The sequence below is a fragment of the Halichoerus grypus genome, chromosome 3 (genome assembly GCF_964656455.1).
Source record: "Halichoerus grypus chromosome 3, mHalGry1.hap1.1, whole genome shotgun sequence".
In the NCBI taxonomy this organism is placed as follows: domain Eukaryota; kingdom Metazoa; phylum Chordata; class Mammalia; order Carnivora; family Phocidae; genus Halichoerus; species Halichoerus grypus.
In genome coordinates this window covers 46429562-46452776 of record NC_135714.1, presented here as the reverse complement: position 1 = coordinate 46452776, position 23215 = coordinate 46429562, and positions in this window count along the sequence as shown.

The following is a 23215-nucleotide window of genomic DNA, read 5'->3' as shown; positions in this document are numbered from 1 at the left end:
TGTTTATCAAATATAATCACAAGATAGAACCATATACCAATTGTATTTAATCATCATTCTCAATTTAAAATGTTATAACGTTTATAAACATGATTCATATCAGGTACAATTCTTATGAGGTAAAAATTTTGCATAGGAGAAGTGTTTTAAGTGGCAGGTAAATTACCATTTAGCTTTCAAAAATCTAATTAGCCAATATCTTTGGCTGAAAGTACATATTTATTGGCTTAACCCATCTTCTGGTACTTAAGTCCAAAATGTTTTGTTTTTTCTCCTCCCACAAAATACAAATAATTATAAGTTCCAAAGGATTTTATTCTCATTTTATGACCTCATCACTGTTTATAGCTGGTCTATATGAAATAACATAGTTTCTAGATAAATGAAATACATATTTTCTTTGTTTTAGAGATGAATAGTGATTACTAGATACTTCAAAAAATGAATATTAGTAAGTTAGAAAAAGATCTCCCCGCCTCACTCAAATTTGCAATGTATTTAGTCAATGGATGCTGCAAGAGAAACAATTTAAGCCAAGAATGGTTTAACTTCTATATTCATCTAGATTTGGAACATAGTGAGAAAAGATTTTAGGAAATCTGTTTTCTCTCTGATATTTTGTAGTGATACTCTTTTTTACATGCAAACACAATTTACAAAGTTACTAAGAGTCTAATTTTCCTCCAGAACATTTAACATAAACATACTTATTTTGATACCTTTTTTGTCAAAGAAACAAGCTTGTGATAGGAACTTTCTCAACCTAACAAAAGGTGTCTATGAGAAACTCATAACTAAACTCAGGCTTTATGGTGAAAGACTAAAAACTGCCCCTCTAAGATCAGAAATAAGGCAAGGATAACTGCTCAGAGATATTCCGTTCAAAGAAGAACTGGAGAATGTAGCTAATATAATAAGGCAAGAAAAGAAAGTATTGCAACTGATAAATTTTGATGGTTGTTTGCTAGTTCCTATTTAGTTTTAAGTATTTTCTTAACTTCTTTTGTGAGTTCTTCTTTGATTCAGAATACTACGCGTATAGTTTAATTTCCAAATATTTGGGAATTTTCCCTAATTCACTTGTGCTGATGCTTTCTAAATTAACTGTATTGTGTTCAGAAAACATTTTGAACTATTTCAATATTTTTTACATTTTTTAAGGCTTGTTTTATGGCCTCTCTTGTGGTCTGACATGGAGAATGGTTCATGTGTGTTTGAAAAGAATTTTTATTCTGTGTCACTGGAATAAGTGTTTTAAAATTATCAGTTGAATCAAGTTAGTTGATAGTTTTATTTTAATCTTAAATATACTTACGGATATTTTGTCTAGTCACTCTATCAAGAATCAAGAGTAGAGTTACAATTGCAACCATAATCACTTACTTATTTGTTTTTCCTTTCAAACATGTCACTTTTTGCTTCATGTAATGTGAAGCTCTATTGTCAAGTGCATGTATCTTTATACTTGTTATATCTTCCCAATATATTGACCCTTTTATTATTGTAAAACACACCTTTATATCCGTAGAATATAGAGATATAAGTATTTGTTGTCTTAAAGTCTATTTTGTATGATCAATTAATATAACCGCTCCTATTCACTTATCATTTTAAAAATGTTATATATTTTTTCCATTAAAATATTTTTAAACCAGGCACCTGGGTGGCTCAGTTGGTTAAGCGACTGCCTTTGGCTCAGGTCATGATCCTGGAGTCCCAGGATCGAGTCCCGCATCGGGCTCCCTGCTCAGCAGGGAGTCTGCTTCTCCCTCTGACCCTCCCCCCTCTCATGCTCTCTCTCATTCTCTCTCTCAAATAAATAAATAAAATCTTTAAATATATATATATATTTTTTAAGCATATCTGGAAAAATAGTTGGATCCTATGTTTTATTCCATATGACAATATCTTAGTTTTCATGAGAGTGTTTAGTCTAACCTCATTTAATATAATCATTCCTATGATTGTATTTATGCCTGATATTTTGCTATTTGCTATATTGTTTATATCTGCTTTGTTTCACCTGTTGATCTACTAAATTTACTGTGTTAAACAAATGTAATGGTATACAATTCTAATTCTTTTGCTGATACTTTACCTATATTTTTGACTTGTTTTCTTAGTGGTTTATCAAGAAATTACAGTATACATCATGATTTATCACTAATTCAGGTAAATATTTTTTTTAAAAAAAATGCAGTAATCTGGGGCCCCTGGGTGGCTCAGTAGGTTGAGCATTTGACTGAGGTCATACTCTCAGGTCATAACCTCAGGGTTGTGAGATCGAGCCCCACATTGGGCTCTGTGCTCAGTGAGGAGTCTGCTTGAGATTCTCTCCTTCACCCTCTCCTTCTTCTCCCCACACCCCGCTCACACTCTCTCTCTGTCTCTCAAATAAATAAATAAATCTTTGAAAAAAATACAGCATTCTTGCTCAAATGCACTACCACTTCCTTCCCTACATTTGTTTTATTATAATTATACACCTTATTTATTTGTACTATAAACCCAACAAAATAGTGTGATAATTATTGCTATATATCTTCTGTTACCTTAAAATATTAAATTAAAAATTTTGAAAATATTTAATGAAATATTTCATGTTTTCCAGTACGTTACCATTTCCTTTGCTATTTTATTTTTTCCTATGGATTAGAGTTACTGTCTGGTGACATTAAAAATTAAAATTTTTAATTTTAATATTAAAAGGATTAGAGGCACACAGTAAAATCTTTAATGAATTTGAGACATAAAATAAAAGGGAAAGTCATTATCTATCACTCCCACCCAACTTGGTCCTATATATAACAAATTTAATAATTTGTTGTGTATCATTACATATATTTATTTTTAGTATTTTGTCTATTTCATGAATACTAAAATGTATTCATGTTTCTCCTACGTGACATTACATAGTTCTATAAAATTGTATGTCAAAGCAGTTTTGAGTTATTTTCTGCATCTTTAACCTTCAATCTTAAAGGAAAAGTTCGTGTCATAAATTCACTTTAAAGCCAGGAATTGCTTATAGGCAGAATAAACACAGAAATGTCTTTCTTCTCTGTATTGAAAGATCCAGTGCTTCATTAATACAACATAAGTCTTAATCCAAAGATACCACTGGGTTTGTTTATTTCCATTTGAAAAGTCTACTTAATTATGAAGAATAATGGTACATGTTTTTCAGTAACAAAAGTGGTTAGGAGCATAAGCTCTGGAGTCAGTGCACATTGATTTCAAATTGGTTTTATCACTTAATAAATGTCATTGAATAAATTAAATAAAATAAAAATAAAGTCTTTTGCATATTAAATGACCTTTCAATGCTTCAATTCTTTTACCTGTGAAATAGGAATAATTATAGTCCCTGCATTTAGGGTTATTGTAAGTAATGACACTATACAGTAAGCATTTAAAACACTGTTTGACACTTTTAAAGAAATGGGCCCTCTTTTATATATATATATATATATATATATATATATATATATATATATATATATACATATGTATTTCATGAATACTTTGATGGAAATCAAATCAACAGCAATCAGGCCATGAATAATTAAATAGTAAATTAATCCAAGTAAAAATATAAGTGGGCTGTAGAGAAATTATCAAAATAAATTACCATGCTTCAAACAGAGCTGATTTATTCTTCAGATTAAACAAAGGCATACTTTTTGTTAATTTTTAAAGGAACATATTTCAGAGGGCTAAGGACAGAAGATGATCTGAAAAATATTGGCTGTGAATACAGTGGGTGGAAGCCCACATGCTTGGTATGTTTGCCAACACTCAGATATGCTCCATATATACTTTTGTTCATTTTGTCTTTTTTTGTGGACTGGTCCTTTTACAAGCCTGTAATTATATTGCAGATAAGATAGAGAATGGTTAAGTATGCATTTCTTTACTGTAATTCATTATTTGAATAATATTTCCTGTACCTATTCTGCTAAATAATTCAAGACTTAGACTGAGACATACACAGATGGAAAGATTTATGTGATTAACAATTCATTTGATAATACAAAAGAATGTCTTGACACTATATGCAAAGAACTATCATAGATATTTCTAGAAACAAACAAATGTACTTAGATTCATTTTGAATCTATATGAAGAAAAAAGTTGTGTTTACCAAAGCAAGTAATGTGATAATAGACTACATTAACAACAGTATAAATTTCATAAGAAGGGAGTTGAATCTTCTGTTTCGCTTTGTTGACAAAAACACCTCCTGGATTATTATGTTCCCTTTCCCTTGCTATTGGCGATACATAAATCTTTTAAAGAAAAACTAACATAGTAGCAAATATTTTGAAGTAAAAAGGAGATTCAAAAGATTTGTTGCTCATCCAAAATCTTTGTCTACTTTGTGAAATTAAGTTTAAAAAAAAAAAAGTATATATGGTCACAGAAGCTCAGGTTAAGATCTACAGGTGGAATTTAAAGGTACTAATATTTTGGCTCAGTATCAGTAAGGACTTTCTAATGGATTTCATGTCTGCAGTAAGATTTATTACTCTAAGAGTTAGTGTCTTGGTACCAGAAGTATTTAATCATAGGCCAAATACTGAATCTTTGAAGATTCCTCAAGACTTATGTTAAAAAAAATAAGATAAAATTATTAAAATAAGAGGATAGATATCTTTCTAAACTATATATGTACTCACTAGTAAATGTTTATTAAATTATGGCTTTGGTGCACAAAACCACCCAAGTAAAGTGTATAATTAGTATCTTAAAATAAAAAGATTATTTCATTGTGAGACAAAATTCCGAATTTTAGAAGCATTGGGAAACTTGATCATTATCTTTTCCAATTTCAAGGGAAAGTAACGATTTCCCACTTAAATCCTCCTGTGATTGTGCTTGTTATGGATAAAACTAACCATATACTTATTTTTTCTAAATTATAGTTAGCACTCTTCAAATTATTAATAAATATGAATCATGCTAGAAACATTTAAAGTGACAGTTAATAGAATCAGTGAACTTGAATTTTGATCAATATTAATTATAAAACCTGAACAACAGAAAGAAATGCACATTTGAAGACACATATGCAGAGCTTCAGATCTGTGGATGAAATAAAAAAACCACACAAATATATGTGTAATGGGATTCCCAGAGGAGAAGAGAGGGAAGAAAAAATATATTAGAAGACATAATGCCTGATACAACAAATTTAATTTCTTAAAAAAATGAATATCTAAGTTCACTGAATCCCAAGTAGGAGGGACACAAAACAATTCACTCTAAACACATCATTGCCCAAAGACAGAGAGAACTTTTATAACAACAAAGGAAGATGACATCATATTCAAAAGAACAGCTATACATTTTACATTTCCATACATGGAAATCTCTTCTTAAGTTAATTCAGAAGACAATAGAATAACACATTTTATGTTGTAAAAGAAAATGATTGTTACCCAAGAGTTTTATATCAGTCAAAAAATCCTTTTGAAATGGAAGTAAGATAAATATATTCCCAGAATTAAAAAGCACTGAGGGAATTTGTTACTAGGAGATTTGTTGTACAATAAATAACAACGGAATTCCTTCAGTCTAATAGGCAATGTCACCAGACAGTAACTCTAATCCATAGGAAAAAATGCTCCAGTTTTAATTTTGTTGATTTCTCCTGTAATTATTATTTTTCTGCTGCTTACTTTTAATTTGATCTTTCTTTTTTTCCTAAGGTGGGAGCTTAGATTACTTATCCCTCAAAGCACTACTTTTGCTGTATCCCACAAATTGGATGAGCTTATTTTCATCTTCATATAATTCAAAATACTTTTAAATTTTTCAAGATTTATATTTTGACCCCAGTATTATTCAGAAATATGTTTTTTAATCTCTGTGACGGTTAATATTAAGTGCCAACTTGCCTGGTCATGGTGGGTCCAGACTATTATTTTTGAGTTTGTCTCTGGGAGGTTTCCAGATGAGATTAGCATTTGGAATAGTGGACTCAGTAAAGTAGATTATCCTCCCCAATGTGGATTGGCATCATCCAATCCATTGAGAGCCTGAATAAAACAAAAGCTGGGGCAAGGTGGAAATCACCTCCTTTTTTCCAGCCTAACTGGTTGAGCTGGGACATCTCATCTTACCTTCCCCAGCCCTTGGACTGGGAATTATAGCATTGACTCCTTTGGTTCTTGGTATTTCAGACTTGGAGTGATTTATACCTCTGGATTTCCTGGTTTTCCAGCTTTCAGACATTAGATCATGGGACTTCTCAGCCTCTGTAATCACATGATGCAAGTCCTCATAATAACTAAATAAATTTCTCCTGCTGGTCTGTTTATTTGAAGAACCTGATGAATACAATCTCCAAGTATTTGGGGATTTCCTACCTATCTTCCTAGTATTGATTTCTCATTTAATTCCTTTTGGTCTGGAAGCAGACATTATATGATTTGTAATTCTTTAAAATTTGTTAAGCTGCTCTGTTAGTTGGTAGGTGACAATTTATCCAGTTGATTGATGGTACATTTGAGATAAACTATGTCCTCACTGATTTTTCTGTCTACTGGACCTCCCCAGTACAAAGAATTGTAATCTCCACCTATGATCATGGATTTATCTATTCTGGTGGTTCTATAAGCTTTTGTCTCACAGATTCTGACACTTTGTTGTTAAATTTACACATACTAAGGATTGTTATGTCTTCTTGACCTCTTCATAATTATCTAATGCTCCACTTTGTCCTTGATAACTTTCTTTGCTCTGAAGTCTGCTATGTCTGAAATTAACATAGATTCTCCCCCTTTCTTTTGATTAGTGCTAGTATGATATATCTATCTCTAACCACTTACTTTTAATCTATATGTGCTTTTAAATTTAAAGTGGGTCTTTTGTAGACAACATATAATTAGGTCTGGGTTTTTGATCCACTCTGATATCTCTTTTAAATGGTATATTTAGGCTTTTGAGTTCAAAGTGATTATTCACATAGTTATATTAATATGTATCATATTTGTTACTGTTTTCTATTTGTTGCCCTTTCTCTTTGTTCCTAATTTGCCTTCTACTGTTTGCTTTATGGGGTATAATTGAACATCTCATGTTTTTTTTTTCCTCACTTTTCATATCATATCTTTCTCCTCTTCCTGTTCACCCCTCCCCCTCTTCTTCTTCTCCCCCCTTCATCTTTCTCCTCTTCCTTATCCTTCTTCCTCTTCCTTTTTTAGTGGTTGCCATAGAATTTGCCATACAAATAATCCAAGCCCTCTTTCAAATAACACTACACCATGAGTGTGTGTATATATATATATATATATATATATATATTACATGTCTGGGTATCAAGAAATATCAAAATAGACAGAAAAGTGACCACTTGCTGGAAGGTGGGACATGCAGAGAAGTTAATCCGAGGTGATATTCGGGAAGATAGACAGCAGGGGGAGGGGGCCTCTGTCAGCCGCTACTGGTAAGTGATAGAGCAGCAGAGAACAAAATTGGAACTTTTAGAAGTCGGCTCTGCTGAGGGACATCGCTCCAGTAGCTAAGCGGGGGTGGAACCCTCACTGGGACAGTGTGGTCTCAGGACCCTCTGGGTCACAGAGAGACTGGTGGTGCCTGAGTGCGGCAGAGCTCCCATGTATCGGAGCAGGGAAGCCGGCTGCAGAGACGGAGCCGAGGAGTGGGCTCTCAGCTCGGGGTTGCCATAAACTGTGATCCATGGCACAGTCGGGCCACTGCTCTTCCAGCAGGGACCCAACAAGTGGCAGATCGGGGGAGACTCCCCTTCCTCCCCCCGGAGAAGTGGCGCGGGAACACATTGCAGGGATCTGCTGGGTTTGGAGACTCCACACGGGGTTGTGTGCCAGAGATAGAAATGCTCGGTCACAGGCAGGATGAGCATGGAGTATGCCCGGAGACCATGGAGATGGGAGTGACTGACTGCTTTTCTCTGGGGGCTCACCGAGGAGTGGGGCCCCGAGTACTCAGCTCCTCCAGGGCAGAGATTGGGAGGCTGCCATTTTCACTCTTGTCCTCCAAAGCTGTACGGAAAGCTTGCAGGGAACAAAAGCTCCTGAGAGCAAACTTGAGCAGATTACTTAGCCCGGACCCAGCAGGGCAGGGCAATTCTGATTCCAGCAAAGACATTTGGGAACCACTGCAACAGGCCCCTCCCCCAGAAGATCAGCAAGAACAGCAAGCCAAGACCAAGTTTACCGATCAATGAGAAAGGCAGAACTCCAGCGCTAGGGGAATACAGCAGATAGAATTCATGGCTTTTTTCCCCCTGATTCTTTAGTCTTTCAAAGTTAATTTTTTTAATTTTCTTTTTTCTTTTTCTATTTTTTTTTAATTTTTCTTTTTCTCTTTTTCAACCAACATCTTATCAATCCCTTTTTTAAAAATCTTTTTTAATTTTCATTTTTAGACTCATATTCTATCCCTTCATAGTAGTTAACCTTATTTTTGGTATATATATAAGTTGTTCTCTCTTTAAAATTTTGGGATACAGTTGCTTTTTTTTTTTTTAAGATTTTATTTATTTATTTGACAGAGAGAGACACAGCGAGAGAGGGAACACAAGCAGGGGGAGCAGGAGAGGGAGAAACAGGCTTCCTGCTGAGCAGGGAGGCCGATGCGGGGCTCGATCCCAGGACCCTGGGATCACGACCTGAGCTGAAGACAGATGCTTAAGGACTGAGCCACCCAGGCGCCCCGGGATACAGTTGCTTCTAACAGACCAAAATATACCCCAAATCTCTAGTGTATGACTTTGTTCTAGTCTCCTGCCTGATCACATTCTTTCCCCCCTTTTTTTTTAATTTCTCTTCTTTCTTTTTTCAACCAACTTCTTATCAATTCCTTTTATAAAATCTTTTATCATTTTCATCTTTACAGTCATATTCCATCCCTTCATCATATTAACCCTTATTTTTGTACATATATAAGTTTTTCTTTCATTAAATTTCTAACAGTTTCTTCTAACAGACCAAAATACGCCCAAAATCTAATGTGTGACACTGATCTATTCACCAGTCTGATCATATTTGATCATTTTTTAAATCTTTTTCCTTTTTTTTCTTTTTTCTTTCTTTCCGTTTCTTCTCCCCTGGTTTCACGTCTCTTCTGATTTGTTTAGTGTATATTTTTCTGGAGTCATTGTTACCCTGTTAGCATTTTGTTCTCTCATTCATCTATTCTGCTCTGAACAAAATGACAAGATGGAAAAACTCACCTCAAAAAAAAGAACAAGAGGGTGCCTGGGTGGCTCAGTCATTAAGCGTCTGCCTTCGGCTCAGGTCATGATCCCAGGGTCCTGGGATCGAGTCCCACATCGGGCTCCCTGCTCCGCGGGAAGCCTGCTTCTCCCTCTCCTACTCCTGCTGCTTGTGTTCCTGCTCTCACTATGTCTCTGTCAAATAAATAAATAAAATCTTAAAAAAAAAAAAAAGAACAAGAGGCAGTACTGACTGCCAGGGACCTAATCAATACAGACATTAGTAAGATGTAGGAATTAGAGTTCAGAATGATGATTATAAAGATACTAGCTAGGCTTGAAAAAAGCATGGAAGATACTAGAGAAGCCCTTTCTGGAGAAATAAAAGAACTAAAAATCTAACCAAGTCAAAATCAAAAAGGCTATTAATGAGGTGCAATCAAAAATGGAGGCACTAATTGCTAGGATAAATGAGGCAGAAGAGAGAATTAGTGACATATAAGATCAAATGATGGAAAAGAAAGAAGCTGAGAAAAAGAGAGATAAACAATTACTGGATCACGAGGGCAGAATTCGAGAGATAAGTGATACCATAAGACAAAACAACATTAGAGTAATTGGGATCCCAGAAGAAAAAGAAAGAGAGAGAGGGGCAGAAGGTATATTGGAGAAATGATAGCAGAGAACTTCCCTAATTTGTGGAAGGAAACAGGCATCAAAATCCAGGAGGCACAGAGAGCCCCCCTCAAAATCAATAAAACTAGGTCAATACCCCAACATCTAATAGTAAAACTTACAAGTCTCAGAGACAAAGAGAAAATCCTGAAAGCAGTTCGGGACAAGAAATCTGTAACCTACAGTGGTAGAAACATTAGATTGGCAACAGACTTATCCACAGAGACCTGGAAGGCCAAAAAGGACTGGCATGATATATTCAGAGCAATAAATGAGAAAAATATGCAGCCTAGAATACTATATCCAGCTAGGCTGTCATTGAAAATAGAAGGAGAGATAAAAAGCTTTCAGGACAAACAAAAACTAAAGGAATATGCAAACATGAAACCAGCCCTACAAGAAATATTGAAAGAGGTCCTCTAAGCAAAGAGAGCCTAAAAGTAACATAGACCAGAAAGGAACACAGATAATATACAGTAACAGTCACCTTACAGGCAACACAATGGCACTATATTCATATCTTTCAGTAAATGGGCTAAATGCCCCAATCAAAAGACACAGGGTATCACACTGGATAAAAAAAACAAGACCCATCAATATGCTGTCTGCAAGAGACTCATTTTAGACCCAAAAACACCTCCAGATTGAAAGTGAGGGGGTGGAAAACCATTTACCCTGCTAATGGACACCAAAAGAAAGCTGGGGTGGCAATCCTTATATCAGACAAATTAGATTTTAAACCAAAGACTATAATAAGAGATGAGGAAGAACACTATATCATACTTAAAGGGTCTATCCAACAAGAAGATCTAATAATTGTAAATATCTATGCCCGTAACACATGGGAGCAGACAATTATATAAGCCAATTAGTAACAAAATCAAAGAAACAAATAGACAACAACACAATAATAGTAGGGGACTTTTAACACCCCCCTCACTGAAATGGACAGATCATCTAAGCAAAAGATCAACAAGGAAATAAAGGCTTTAAATGAGACACTCGACCAAATGGACTTCACAGATCTATTCAGAACATTCCATCCCAAAGCAACAGAATACACATTCTTCTCTAGTGCCCATGGAACATTCTCCAGAATAGATCACATCCTAGGTCACAAATCAGGTCTCAACTGGTACCAAAAGATTGGGATCATTCCCTGCATATTTTCAAACATCAATGCTTTGAAACTAGAACTCAATCACAAGAGGAAAGTTGGAAAGAACTCAAATACATGGAGGCTAAAGAACATCCTACTAGAGAATGAATGGGTCAACCAGGAAATTAAAGAAGAATTAAAAAAATTCATGGAAACAAATGAAAATGAAAACACAACTGTTCAAAAACCTTGGGATGCAGCAAAGGCAGTCCTAAGAGGAAAGTATATAGCAATACAAGCCTTTCTCAAGAAACAAGAAAGGTCTCAAATACACAACCTAACCTTCTACACCTAAAGGAGCTGGAGAAAGAACAGCAAATAAAGCCTAAACCCAGCAGGAGAAGAAAAATAATAAAGATCAGAGCCGAAATCAATGAAATAGAAACCAAAAGAACAGTAGAACAGATCAACGAAACTAGGAGCTGGTTCTTTGAAAGAATTAACAAGATTGATAAACCCCTGGCCAGACTTATCAAAAAGAAAAGAGAAATGACCCGAATCAACAAAATCATGAATGAAAGAGGAGAGATCACAACCAACACCAAAGAAAAACAAACAATTACAAGAACATATTACGATCAACTATATGCCAGCAAATTAGATAATCTGGAAGAAAAGGATGCATTCCTAGAGATGTATCAACTACCAAAACTGAACCAGGAAGAAATAGAAAACCTGAACAGACCTATAACCACTAAGGAAATTGAAGAAGTCATCAAAAATCTCCCAAAAAAACAAGAGCCCAGGGCCAGATGGCTTCCCAGGGGAATTCTACCAAACATTTAAAGAATTAATACCTATTCTTCTGAAACTGTTTCAAAAAATAGAAATGGAAGGAAAACTTCCAAACTCATTTTATGAGGCCAGCATTACTTTGATCCCAAATTCAGACAAAGACCCCATCAAAAAGAATTACAGACCAATATCCCTGATGAACATGGATGCAAAAATTCTCACCAAAATACTAGCCAATAGGATCCAACAGTACATTGAAAGGATTATTCACCACGACCAAGTGGGATTTCTCCCTGGGCAGCAAGGTTGGTTCAACATCCACAAATCAATCAGTGTGATACAATACATTAATAAAAGAAAGAACAAGAACCATATGATCCTCTCGATAGATGCAGAAAAAGCATTTGACAAAGTACAGCATCCTTTCTTTATCAAAACTCTCTTCAGAGTATAGGGATAGAGGGTACATACCTCAATATCATAAAAGGCATCTATGAAAAATCCACAGCAAATATCATTCTCAATGGGGAAAAACTGAGAGCTTTCCCCCTAAGGTCAGGAACATGGCCAGGATGTCCACTATCACCACTGCTATTCAACATAGTAATAGAAGTCCTAGCCACAGCAATCAGACAACAAAAAGAAATAAAAGGCATCCGAATCGGCAAAGAAGAAGTCAAACTCTCACTCTTTGCAGATGATAGGATACTTTATGTGGAAAACCCAAAGACTCCACCCCAAAGCTGCTAGAACTCATACAAGAATTCAGTAAAGTGGCAGGATATAAAATCAATGCACAGAAATCAGTGGCATTCCTATACACCAACAACAAGACAGAAGAAAGAGAAATTAAGGAGTTGATCCCATTTACAATTGCACCCAAAACCATAAGATACCTAGGAATAAATCTAACCAAAGAGACAAAGAATCTGTACTCAGAAAACCATAAATACTCATGAAAGAAATTGAGGAAGACACAAAGAAATGGAAAAACATTCCATGCTCATGGATTAGAAGAACAAACATTGTGAAGATGTCAATGCTGCCTAGAGCAATCTACACATTTAATGCAATCCCTATTAAAATACCACCAACTTTTTTCAAAGAAACAGAACAAATAATCCTAAAATTTGTATGGAACCAGAAAAAACCCCAAATAGCCAGAGGAATGTTGAAAAAGAAAAGCAAAGCTGGTGGCATCACAATTCTGGACTTCAAGATCTATTACAAAGTTGCAATCATCAAGACAGTGTGATACTGGCACAAAAACAGATACATAGATCAATGGAACAGAATAGAGAGCCCATAAATGGACCCTCAACTCTATGGTCAACTAATCTTTGACAAAGCAGGAAGGAATATCCAATGGAAAAAAGACAGTCTCCAACAAATGATGTTGGGAAAATTGGACAGCCACATGTAGAAGAATGAAAGTGGAACATTTCCTTACACCACACACAAAAATAGACTCAAAATGGTTGAAAGACCTAAATGTGAGACAGGAGTCCATCGAAATCCTAAAGGAGAACACAGGCAGCAACCTCTTTGACCTCAGCCACAGCAACTTCTTCCTAGAAACATCACCAAAGCCAAGGGAAGCAAGGGCAAAAATGAACTATTGGGACTTCATCAAGATAAAAAGCTTTTGCACAGCAAAGGAAACAGTCAACAAAACCAAAAGACAATTAACAGAATGGGAGAAGATATTTGCAAATGACATATCAGGTAAAGGGCTACTATCCAAAATCTATAAGGAACTTATCAAACTCAACACCCAAAGAACAAATGATCCAATCAAGAAATGGGCAGAAGACATGAACAGACATTTTTCCAAAGAAGACAACAGACACGTGAAAAAGTGCTCAATATCGCTCGGCATCAGGGAAATCCAAATCAAAACCTCAATGAGATACCACCTCACACCAGTCAGAATGGCTAAAATTAACAAGTCAGGAAATGACAGATGTTGGCAAGGATGCGGAGAAAGGGGAACCCTCCTACACTGTTGGTGGGAATGCAAGCTGGTGCAGCCACTCTGGAAAACAGTATAGAGGTTCCTCAAAATTTGACAATAGAGCTACCCTATGACCCAGCAATTGCACTACTGGGTATTTACCCCAAAGATAAAAATGTAGGGATCCAAAGGGATATGTGTACCCCAATATTTATAGGGGCAATGTCCACAATAGCCAAACTATGGAAGGAGCCAAGATGTCCATCAACGGATGAATGGATAAAGAAGAAGTGGTATATATACACAATGGAATATTATGCAGCCATCAAAAAAAAGAAATCTTGCCATTTGCATCAATAGGGATAGAACTAGAGGGTGTTATGCTAAGCGAAATAAATCAATCAGAGAAAAACATGTATCGTATGATCTCACTGATATGAGGAATTCTTAATCTCAGGAAACAAACTGAGGGTTGCTGGAGTGGTGGGGGGTGGGAGGGATGGGGTGGCTGGGTGATAGACATTGGGGAGGGTACGTGCTATGGTGAGTGCTGTGAATTGTGTAAGACTGTTGAATCACAAACCTGTACCTCTGAAACAAATAATACATTATATGTTTAAAAAAATAAATAAAAGAAGATAGTAGGAAGGGAAAAATGAAGGGAGGGGAATCAGAGGAGGAGACGAACAATGAGATACTATGGACTCTGAGAAACAAACTGAGGGTTCTAGAGGGGAGGGGGGTTTGGGGATGGGTCAGCCTGGTGATGGGTATTAAAGAGGTCACGTATTGAATGGAGCACTGGGTGTTATACGTAAACAATGAATCATGGAACACTATATCAAAAACTAATGATGTATGTATGGTGATTGATGTAACATAATAAAATAAAATTTTTAAAAAATATAAAAATAATACTAATTCCTTGCTCCCATTCCTTGTACCATTGCTGTCATTCATATCATAGATAAATAGATAGGTATATGTGTAGATATAAATATATATATATAATACCAATTAAGAATAATAGCAACAGGGGCACCTGGGTGCCTCAGTTGTTAAGCATCTGCCTTCGGCTCATGTCATGATCCCAGGATCCTGAGATCGAGCCCCGCATCGGGCTCCCTGCTCAGCAGGAAGCCTGCTTCTCCCTTTGCCGCTCCCCCTACTTGTGTTCCCTCTCTCGCTGTCTCTCTCTCTCTGTCAAATTAATTAATTAATTAATTAATAGAATAATAGCAATAAAAGTTTTTATTTTTTTTTCACATCTACCATTTCTGATGCTTCTTTTTCCTTTAGACAGATATGAGCTCCTGGCCTATACTATTTTCATTCTCTTTGAGGAACTCTTTTTAACCATTTCTTGCGAGTCAGGTCTACTCTCTACTGCCAACAAATTCCCTCAATTTTTGTTTTTCTGGAAGTTTTCATTTCTCTTTCACTTTTGAAGGATAGTTTTGCAGGGTACAGAATTCTAAGTTGCTATTTTTTTCTTCTTAATATTTAAAATATTTCCCTTCAGTCTCTTCTTGTTTATATGGCTTCTAAGGAGAAGTAATCATTATTTCTGCTTCTCTATAGGTAACACATTTTCTCCCCCAGGCTTCTTTCAAAATTCCTTCACTTTTGTATTTCTGCAATTCAAATAAGATATGTCTAAAGAGATTTCGTTTTTGCATTTTTGTTTGTTTTTGTTTATTTCATTTATCCTCTGAGCTTCCTTGATCCATGGTTTCATGTCTGACATTAACTTTAAGGAAATTCTCTCTTATTATTGTTTCAAATATATATTTTTTTCTATTCTTTTCTCTCTTTTTTTCTGTTTCTGATATTCCCATTACATGTAAGATACACATTTTGTAGTGTCCCACAGTTCTTGGAAACTCTGGCATTTTTTTTTTTTTTTCCAGGATTTTTCTTATTTATGTTTTAGTTTTCAAAATTTCTATTTTTTTTCTATTTTTTTTATTTATTCATTCGAGACACAGAGATACAGAGAGAGAGAGAACATGAGCAGGGGGAGAAGCAGAGGGAGGGGGAGAAGCAGGCACCCCGCTGAGCAGGGAGCCTCATGTGGGGCTCAATCCCAGGACCCTGGGATCATGACCTGAGCCGAAGGCAGATGCTTAACCATCTGAGCCACCCAGGTGCCCCTCAAAATTTCTACTGATACATCCTTAGGCTCAGAGTCTTTCTTCAGCCATGTACAGTCCCTTCATAAGTCCACTAAAGGCATTCTTTGTTTCATTCACTCTTCTTTTAGTGTTTTTGGTCATTAGAATTTCATTTTGATTCTCTCTTAGAATTCCCATTTCTCTGCTTATATTACCCATCTATTCTTGTATGTCATCTACTTTACCCATTAGCACACTTAGCATATTAATCATAGTTGCTTTAAATTCTCAGTTTTAAAATCCCAACATTTCTGTCATATCTTGTTCTAATGCTTACACTGTCTTTTTTAATTGTTATTTATTTTTGTCTTTTGGCATGCCTGGTAATTTTTTCTTGATACCCAGACATGATGTATTATTTAAAAAGAGTTGTGGTTAATAAGCTTTTACTAACATGATGGTAAGGTGTGATAAGACATGTTTTATTATCCTATGATTAAGTCTCAGTCTAGGTACTCAAAAGGTAACTGAACCCCAAATTTCAGAAATGCTTCACAGTTTTTTTCTTCCCTTAAGATAGGATGGCTAGAGTAGGTTAGAGTAGTGTCTATCCCTTTTCAGAGGTCAGTCAGGCTCTGAAAAAACCTCAATAGTTTAGGCTCTAGTAAAATAGTTTCTCTTGGGGCCAAGACTTTTGACAAAAATTCTCTAGAGTATTTCAAAATGATTATTTTTCTCCTCACTCTGCCAGAAGCAGGAGGGAATTTTTCTCTGTTATTCACTTTGGAAACCTGATCAATTGTCTGGAGGTAAAACTCACAAAGGTGAGGGCATCCCTCCCTCCCCCCAACTCCCATGACCAGGTTTCCTGGAGTTTTTAACTCTCAGAGTTATCCACAATGAGTCTCCAGTAACTTGTCAATTACAATTTGGTTTACCTACATCAACACTGTTCCCACAGAGATTTTTGTTTTTATTTGTTGTTAGGACAGAACAAGGAGTTCCAAGTTCTTTACATGATGGACCAGAATTCAGAAACCTTTTTTTTATCAGTTTTATAAGATGCTACATTGCTATAAATCTTTGAGTATATGTGACTAATAAATAAGCTGTTGTTGATCTCATCTGTCAAGTGTCTGGTGCCATGTGTTTATCCATCCTCATGAAACAAGAATGGCAATCCTTCTAGTAACAAGGAGTGAATTATTTAAATATTATTCATAATATTTAAATATATATTTATTTATTCATATTATCCTGAAAATAGACATGAGATTTATGGGGTATGGATAGATAATTATCCTCATTCCCAGCAATAACTGCATTTTTCTCCCTTTGCCCCAGTGTTATGAGAGCTGGATGCCATCCTATATATGCTGGGGTTTGTACTGTAGATGAAGAAGCCCCAAAATTTAGGTTATTTTAGGAAACTTATTTTCAATTGTTTTTCTTTCTTTTTTCAGTGTCAGCCCTAATAATGCATACCTTAGATTGCCCTTTCCTAAGATCTATATCTATAATGTTAACTTTAATTCACTATATTCTTTCTGTTTATTTATATGTATCATTGTACCAATACTGTTTATCTTCTGTGTTCTCATTGTGCTTTCTATCATGTCTATTTTCTTTTGTGTTTCTTTGTATTTATTCTTTATTTATGAATTTTTCCTCCTTTCTTTTCATTTTGTCAGAACTCATTTCACATTCCACTGCTGTCCTGTCATCAGATTCTATTTCCAATTTAACTGTTATTTGAGTTTCTAGATGTTTACCCTTTGTGCTACTTCATAAATCTGACTGCTTCATTTTAAAGAAAAATATGTTGGAAATGTGTTATCATGTTTTTGTTGTTATTAAAACTTTTTTTTAATAGAGTATATCAACTTTAGGATTGCTCTATTATCTTTTTAAATATTTTTCCCAAGCCTACTTCTGTGGAGTTTTGAGTATTCCTTTTCTGGCACTTGTGTTGGACTGAATTAATTTCCCTGTACTAATAGCAGGAGGTTTCAATGGAGTGTAGAAAGAGGGGAGCTTTTCAGGCTTTACATTTTCAGGTCTCCCTCTGTCTGTTATTACAGTGGTAATTCATACCACCTCTGTGTAGCCACCCCTCCTGTGACCCTTAGAACCTATTCTATTTCATGGGGACTTCTACTGATAAGTTGGGCTTTCTTTGATATTTTTTTATAGTCTGCTGTCACCAAGAGACACAGTCCTTTCTTCAAATGTGAAGCAGTCACTTTTAGAAGATGTATTTGGTAGACACTATGAGATCAGTCACCTCCGAGCACTCCCATACACTTCTGCACCTTCTTTCTTCCCAATTCACAGTGACAGTACTACACTTACACTACAGATTCCTATCAGGATGAGGCTTTTTGTTTTCTTCTAGAAGTGAATATGTACTAGAGAGTTCTGAAATATGCAACCACAAGATGCTTTTCCTCTTCAAGGTACTTCCTTGACTTCCTATGTGGTCTCGCTAGCTGGCTTTGCTTTTTGGCCACATTTTTATTACATGAAATTTGGAGGCATTTCTGTGTCCTAATTTAGCTGAGAATGTAGTTTTTAAAATATTTTTTATTATCCTTGATGACCTAGTTGGTTTTTTGAATGAGAAGTAAAGAAATTAAACCAAATTGCTGCCTATTCTTACTAAAGATGAACATTTTCACATAAAAATGTTTCTAAAATATACATCTAAATTTTGATATATACTTTCATGTAATTTCAACCTATTTATATATATTATTCAGAAGATATTTGATATATCCTTATCATTGCAATGGTTTAGAAAAAAATGAAACCAAAAGCCAAATATAGATAGGTTCCAATTATTCTCAACAGTCTATTACCATGCATGTAAGAAAATTTTTAATTTCATTAAAAAGAAAAAAAGTCTACCTAGATCATATTTATAACATTACACTTAAAATAAAATATTTAATTAGAATTTGTGCTATTGGGATACAAAATTGGAAGGTACGTAGTGGAATAAATAGAGAAATCTAGTTATTAAATGTTGGAATTTAGAGAACATGATAATTATCCATCAATCTGACTTACAGTAAATATTTTAATTCAATTAACTTGATCCCAGATAGTATTATAAAATAATTTATTTCGTTGGGAGTATTCTTTCAATTTTCTTTCTTTGCCTTTTTCTGTATTTCTCATATTATTATGCAAACCAATGTAGATTTTATTTTCAACTCCAACAATTCTCCCTCTCCCTCTCTGTCTCTCTGTCTCTCTCTCAATACTATTCTAATTAATGTAGCTTTAATGATAAACTGCAATAATTACCTCCAGATTTCAATATCATTGCCTCATATAACATATTGCCAAAAATTTAAATCTGTTGTCTTTGAAGTTATTTATTAGAAAGTTAAATGGCAGACATAGATAGAAATACAAATAAATTATGTCACCATAATTACTTTTGCCTAGTTTAAGTCATTATTATCACAAGAGCTTGGAAAATTCTTCAATTCACTTTCTGGAAAAGAATAGTGGTAAAATCCATAGTATTTCCAGAGGTAGGCAGATAAAACATTATTGACAACACTAAAACTAAATATTAAAATGTAATTATATATAATATAAATATATATAATGTAAATATATATAATATAATTATATAATATATATTATATAATAAATAAATAACCATGGTAAACTTAATACTTTGTGTTTATTTTGTGCTATACATTTTAGTAGTAGAGATTCTTTATGTCTGTAACTCTCAACATTAGAATTCTTTCATAATATTTTTTAAAAGATTTCACTGCTCATTCAGAGAGTTGTAAATATGTTATTTATAAATTAATATTTTTCTTATGTGTACAAAATATAAGGTAGAAAGCTACCTGAATCAACAATAGCATAAAGTAAATTCTGTAAAAACACCTAAGATGATGAGACAACTGTCATCATCTAAATATAGGTTAGGACTAAGAGTATTTCTGGAAAAATTATTTGTAATACTATGTAAAAGCCATCTGTCAATGCAGAGTGGGGCTTAGAAAAGATATGCCAGGAGGCCTAAGAACAGATGAATCATACTGAACCCCATCTGATTGTAGATGCTGAGGTCTAATTAAAAGAAGAAAAAGAATTGAGCTAGTCTAAATGTAAAGCTCCAAAGACTGCTCTCTCCTCATTCCTAGTGTCCATTCATCTGCATACAAGCCTAGGAAATGGTTATAATTTGGTCTTGTCAAGAAGGCTAGTTCCTTTCTTTCTGATCATTCAGCTTGTTTGGAGTTGGAGATTCTGTATTCTTTTTTTTTTTTTTAAGAGGTAAAAGTGTCTTGAATTTTGTTTTTCTTGAGTACAGTTGATACCCAATATTACATTAGTGTAAGTTGTACAACATAGGGACTCAACAAGGCTGTGTCATGCTATGCTCACCATCGGTGTTCTTATCCTTCATTTCAACTTTGTCCTTTTTATAATTAATTTAGATGAATGAGAGCAGCATCAATAACATTTTAAAGAAGTCAGGAATTATGAGTTTTTTCCAACTTTATCGCTCCAAAATGGCATTAGATAAAAACTCACTATTACTGATTAAATAAAAGAAGCCCATTTCAATTTGAAATTAAAACTCACACAATTATTTAGAATGTTATTTAATAACCATAAGCATATTTCATTCTCTCAGTTTGTCAGATTGACATTGCTCAGGAGATAAACACATTCCCAGGAATTACTGACTTACTTGCCTATTATTACACACAGTATAATAAGAAAAGGAAATTAAAAATGAACCTTGACTTCAGAATTCTAGCTCAGAATTCAGATCACCTTAGTGATTCTTGAAATCATATTACTATGATTTGTTTTTGGATACTATAAAGTAGCACTATCTTAATTTGAGAATAATCTGCCCATTGGGATTGTACCACATGCATAAATCACTTGAATATTCTGTTTACTTCATTTATCAAATAGCTAGTTTTACACATTATCTTCAGATGGTTTACAAGTACCTATTAGTATTTTTTAGAGTGACGTTTTAGTACCATCACAGTTTTACCCAGCACCAAACAAAAATCAAAGTCTATTTTTCTTTGCTTTAGGATTGTTTGGAGAATAGAGGTGCATGGCAGATATTAGTTGCAGAGACCTTTCCAAATTTGTCACATCTGACATAAACATGACAGTAGGGATTGTAGCAGGGTGATGGGAATTCCATTGTTGTTACAGCTTTCCTATCTCTTGGCAAAAGTAGTACTTCTCACTAGAGTTCACTAGGTGAGGAAAGATAGAGCTTTCACTTCGGAAAGCATAGGATTTTTATCCAACTGCCTCCACTGTAGGCTTTAATAACAGTTTTTAAGAATATCTACCAATTCTCTGACTGCCATATCTTTTTCCAGAAGAATGTGGAGAAAATGGTAAGATGTATAATATGATTATATATTTGTCATGTTTTAGGGATAAGAAACATCTTTCAAACATGTTTCATAATGTCAACTTACAAGAGTTTTTTAGATGGCAAAGAATTTTAAGTTAGAAAAGATTTTAGAGATTACTGGTAAACTCACCTACATGTTAAATAGTTTCCCTAAAGTTTTACAATGTATTAGTACAGGGTTATGAAAGGAAACTCAGTCTCCTGACTCTAAATTAGCTTCTTAATTATCCCACAGTCTGCTCATTTACTAGCTACAACTTGCCAAGACCATTGAGGAAACCACCAACAAAATGAGAAAATAACTTAATGACAAGGACTTTTAAAGATAAAAGATAGGTGGAAAAATCTATCTTGAGAAATATTCCCTAAAATGTGTTTCATACCTTGCTGCAATGGATGGCAAAAGAGTGATTATCATAATATTGTAATTATAAGTATTACTACATAAGGTATGAAAGTAGAACCTTGTCATGCACAAGAAACCTTCCCAAACTGGCAAAGAAAATCCCAAAATATAATTATCCTTGTATAGCAGATAAATAAAGAAGATTTATTATGGGAATGAGCTAAGTGATCTATAATGCCATCTAATTTCTCATCATTAGATGTTAATGTACCTATGGAGTCACCTATAAATAATAAAAACTGCACATGTTAAAGCTTTAAAAAAGATTCCATTTACTCAAATGTGTTCTTTAATGTGTTACTTAATGAAAGCAAAAATTGAGAAGTATTGAACTCACACTTTATATATTTTACACATCAAAAAGTAAAGATAATTCAGTAGATTTTCAATAAAACTTCTAGTTCCTTTTTATACAATTATTTAAAACCCTAAAAGGAGGGGAGCCTGGGTGGCTCAGTCAGTTAAACGTCTGCCTTCAGCTCAGGTCATGATCTTGGTGTCCTGGTATTGAGCCCTGCATTTTCTGAACTAGGTGCTATTATTATCTCAATTTTATAGACACTGAAGCAGATATATATAGAAAAAAATATTTAAAATATCAAAACCCAAATGAATGCCTGAGAACCAAGCTAGCTGTAGTAAACTCAGAATATAGAAGCTTTCAATCCACTCATAGCAAAAGATGCTTATATGTATTCCAAAACTCCTAATGGTCTCAAAGTTTGTTTAAACAAAAATGTACCATGGTTGGCACACAAACTCAATGAGCTCATTATAAGAAGCTCTGGGTTCTGTAGAGTTTAAATAAGTTTGAATTAATGACTGGTACAGATGGAAGGGCCCCAGAGAGTCCCTGTACTACTTTTTAAATGTATAGATAAAGGAGAGGAGAGGAAAGATGGCAGAGGAGTAGGGGACCCTATTTCAACTGGTCCCCGGATTTGAGCTGGATATCTACCAGACCACTCTGAGCACCCACGAAACCAGCCTGAGATGTAAGAAGATCTGGATCTCTACAAACAGAATAGTCACAGGCGGTTGGTTTTGAGCTACGAAGCGGGGAGCCGTGATTCCGCGGGCAGATATCGGAAGATAAATGGCAGCAGGAGGGTGACTGGCCATGGGGATCCTACACCGCCGGTGAGTGACAGCCTCGTGCGCTGCAGACGGGGCACAGACTCGCAGACCGGCAGCAGTGAGGAAAGGACTTTAGGGCAGCCCCCGGGGCGGAAACCTGGAGCAGAGGGGTCACGCGCGCAAACTGGGAGCAGCTGGCGGTTTTAGAAGCACAAAGGGCAGAGACAGTGCCCCGACCTGGAGGCAGGACTGGGGGCTCTGCGGAGGGGCGCACAACCCAGGCCGCTGCAGTTTATAGCAGCACAGACAGAAACGGAGACAGTGTGGCCTGGAGAGCTCACTGAAGAACAGACTGTGGTCTCTCTGCTCTGAGGCAGAGGGTTGGAAACAGTCTCTTCTGCTCTGACTCGCGGAAGAGACGTGGAAAGCCACCAGGGAAAGGCGCCAGAGAACAAAAGCCCCAAAGACTGA